The following is a 4,341-nucleotide window of genomic DNA, read 5'->3' on the forward strand; positions in this document are numbered from 1 at the left end:
CCTGCCTCAGCCTCCTGAGTAGCTGGGACTACAGGCGCCCGCCACCGCGCCCGGCTAATTTTTTGTATTTTTAGTAGAGATGGGGTTTCACCGTGGTCTTGATCTCCTGACCTTGTGATCCGCCTGCCTCAGCCTCCCAAAGTGCTGGGATTACAGGCGTGAGCCACCGCGCCCGGCGAATCTGCATTTTTACATACGATAAAATAAACATAGCCCAGAGGAAGCAATTAGATATTAATTTGTCTCAGGTGAGCTGAGGGATGATGTTGCGTTCTGTCCTATGTCTCACCCCTGTGAATATAAGCTATCAATGTACATTGTGAGGATGAAATTCAACAGAAATGTTTTAGGGTAAAGATCTTAGGGCTCACAAGGATTTCCTAGTGGGCAAATTATGAGGGCGGTATGTAGCTTTTTTGTTTTGTTTTCTTTTGAGACAGGGTCTCACTCTATTACCCAGGCTGGAGTGCAGTGTCTCCATTATAGCGGTCCCCAACTGCAGCCTTGACCACCCAGGCTCAAACGATCCTCCCACCTCAGCCCACCAAGTAGCTAGGACTACAGGCACATGGGACCACACCAGGCTAATTTTTGTATCTTTTGTGGAGACGGGATTTCACCATGTTGCCCAGGCTGGTCTCAAACACCTGGGTTCAAGTGATTGCCTGCCTCAGCCTCCCAAAGGGCTGGGATTACAGGCATGAGCCACTGCGCCTGGCTTATGTAGCTTATCTTTGAATAGGAGGCAGGTTTGTGTGACACATCCCCAGCTTGACTTTTCCCTTTGGCTTAGTGATTTGGGGGTCCCAAGATTTATTTTCCTTTCACACAGGTAAAGTCCAGAGAAGAAGCTGGTGAGAAAGAGACAGGAGCCAGATCCTGAATGACGGTAAATTGAATCCTGGAGGGAACCAAACAAAGCCCTGAAAACCTCCAAGAATCTCAGGTTCACCAAATCCATGGTAATGTCCTGCCTCTCCCCAGGACTGCCACACTGCACACACCCTATCTAATGGCAACCTACTGCAGGGGCCAAGGAAAAACGTTCCCTTTGTCCTCTGGAGGTTCACTGAAAAATCAGCCGGCAAAAAGCACATTAACAGGAGAAAAGATGTACATGTATTATTATAAAAAGACGTAAATGTATCATTGGGCATGTGGGGGAACCACAGAGTGATTACTCCACCTCTTAGTGGGTTTAGAAGCTTATATACCACTCCTGAGGTTACAGAAATTTTGGGGGCTCAGAGAATACCCCCAAACAGGTAATGGTAGTAAATCAGGATTTAGTGGCAAGACAGAAATGGAAACTTGGCTAGCAAAAGTCATCTCATTATGTAGATCAGGGGTCCCCAAACTTTGGGCCATTTACATTGTGGCCATTTACATTCCTGTTAGGAACAGGGCCGCACAGCAAGAGGTGAGTGGCAAATGAGTGAGCAATACTGCCTGAGCTCTGCCTCCTGTCAGGTCAGGAGCTGTTATCAGGTTCTCTTAGGAGCAAGAACCCCGTTGTGAACTGCACATGCAAGGGATCTAAGTTGTGGCTCCTTATGAGAATCTAATGCCTGATGATTTAAGGTGGAACAGTTTCATCCTGAAAACCATCCCCCTGCCCTGGTCCATGGAAAAATTGTCTTCCATGAAACCTATCCCTGGTGCCAAAAAGGTTGGGGACCGCTGATGTAGATGAAACCTCACAGGTAGTAGCCATTGTAGAGAATAGATGGTTAATGTTTCTTTCAGACCTTTAAAGGTGTCAGACCCTCCACTAACCTTTCCTATATCTGGACAAGGGAAAGCCTCAGAGAGCACCTGGCTGCATCAGTGCAGATTTTCTCTGTATATTGCAAGCCTCTCCCACCAAAAAAAAACCAAAAAACAAAAAACAGCTTCATAGGACTACTTCCGCCTGCAGGTCCTCTGAACAGCCATCTCAAAATATGTGAAAGAAGTATATTCTGGAGTAAAATTTTTTTGTTTGCTTCACTACGCATCTCACCTTGGGTGTTATTCTTGCCACTGGTTTCATGTTCTCAGACTCATGAAGCTGAAAAAGAGTTGGGGGTGCAGAATTTGGTGTGCTTCATCCTTTGTGGGCTTGAAGAGTCTCTTGTTCCCAAAATTAGTCCCTGGGGCCCTCTGCTTCACAGGCAAATAAAAGCAAAAAGAAGCTTGCTTAGCCTTAAGTGAGGAAATGACTCACAGGTTTAAAACAAAAAAAGAAAAGATGGAGGCATTTTGTAGGTGAAAGGGCGAGAGTCTTCTGATGCAAAATAAGAGATCATTAGAGCAGGGATGGATTACCAATAAGCAGAGCAAACATTTGCTTACGGAACAAACAGCCCCAGAACACGAAGAAGAAAAGAAAAATAATTTGATTGCTTAAAACACCGAAGATAATAATTTGATTGCTTAAAACACCGAAGATGGCAACATAGGAAAAAACCCAAACCAGAACTTTTTTGGATTTCGTAAGACTTATTTTATAGTTTAGTATTTATGGCTTAGTTTTATATTTTATTTTGAATTACATATGCGGAGGAGGGGGAAAAAACTGTATTTTTTCTTGCCAAGTAAGGACCATTATATATTCAGGTATAATGGTATAAGGGATATCATTTTAATGGGTCTGTTTGGAGCTTTAGATATGATCAACAGTATCTGTGTGCATGCAAGATTGGTTAAGAAATTGGGGTAGACTGGGTGCAGTGGCTCAGGCCTGTAATCCAGCACTTCCCGAGGCTGAGGCGGGCGGATTTCGAGGTCAAGAGATCGAGACCATGCTGGTCAACATGGTGAAACCCCCGTCTCTACTGAAAATACAAAAATTAGCTGGGCGTGGTGGCCCGCGCTTGTAGTCCCAGCTACTCGGGAGGCTGAGGCAGGAAAATCACTTGAACCCGGGAGGCTGGGGTTGCAGTGAGCCGAGATCGGGCCACTACACTCCAGACTGGCGACAGAGCGAGACTCCATCTCAAAAACAAAAACAAACAAAAAAACAAAACAAAACAAACAGAAAACAAATTGGGGTAAAAGCCTCTGAGAGCTTCCTACAGTTGCAACTCCAAAGCTTCACAAAGCCATTCCCTGGGACTCCAGCGCTGTGGGCTCCTCAGGGGGCAGACCCGCGGCGCAGCGCCTGCTCCCTTCCCACCTCCCAACCCTCCTTTCTGCTGTACCCTCCCTAAGAGCCGCGTGCGGGGGGTGGGGCATCTGGAGATCCCCCGTCACTTACGGGGGAAGAAGTCCCAGGAGCCCTACCTGGCCTCAGGCGGTGGTACAACTTGTCTGCTCAAATAATCTGGTTCCAAATCCGTGCGTTTTACACGAGAAAAAAACAAACAAAAAACACAACTGGGACTCAGATGAGGATTTAAGTTGTCTTTGGAAAACAATGCATAACCCTGCACATATAAAGTTGCCTATCTCACATAAGCCTACGCAGCTATCATTCTGGAGTGATCTGGAGTTAAGTTTTTTCTTTTTCTTTTTTTTATTTTTTGAGACGGTGTCTGGCTCTGTCTCCCAGGCTGGAGTGCAGTGGCCAGATCTCAGCTCACGGCAAGCTCCGCCTCCCGGGTTTATGCCATTCTCCTGCCTCAGCCTCCGGAGTAGCTGGGACTACAGGCGCCCGCCACGGCGCCCGGCTAACTTTTTTTTGTATTTTTAGTAGAGACGGGGTTTCACCGTGTTAGCCAGGATGGTCTGAAACTCCTGACCTCAGGTGATCCACCCGCCTTGGCCTCCCAAAGTGCTGGGATTACAGGCGTGAGCCACCGCGCCCGGCCCTGGGCTATTTTTAAAAATTAAAAAAAAAAAAAAAAATCTTCCACATGCTGGTCTGGAACTCCCGGGCTCGACAGATCCTCTCGCCTCAGCCTCCCAAAGCGTTGTGATTACAGGAGTGAGCCACCGCTTCCATTTTTAAAGAGTTCTATTCTGAGGACTAACGCCATTCAACAAGTCGGTGTGAATTTGTTTGCGTTTTTCAAAACCCCAAAGCCGGCCTGGGCGCCATCCCCATTTGCCCCGGGCCTCTCAGGACCCCGACCACAGGCAGCGCCCCGACTCCAGGCAGGGCTACCTCCAACTCCCAGCCTCCACAGGCTGGGCCTCTCCCCGCCCCGCTCCCAACAGGCTCCTCTCCCCGCGGCGGGGCCCCCTCACCTAGGCAACACACCCTCTCACCCCGACCGGGCCCCCACCTCTCTAGGAGGGCAGGCATTGGGGGAGGGCGCCGGGACGTGCCCTAGGGTGACACTCGGGGTAGGACAGGGCGTGCTGCCGCGGGTCACGTGCTGCGGAGGCTCGGGGAGGGGCGGCGAGGCGGGGTTTATA

This window comes from Colobus angolensis, unplaced genomic scaffold (assembly GCF_000951035.1).
Source record: "Colobus angolensis palliatus isolate OR3802 unplaced genomic scaffold, Cang.pa_1.0 Scaffold86, whole genome shotgun sequence".
Lineage (NCBI taxonomy): Eukaryota > Metazoa > Chordata > Mammalia > Primates > Cercopithecidae > Colobus > Colobus angolensis.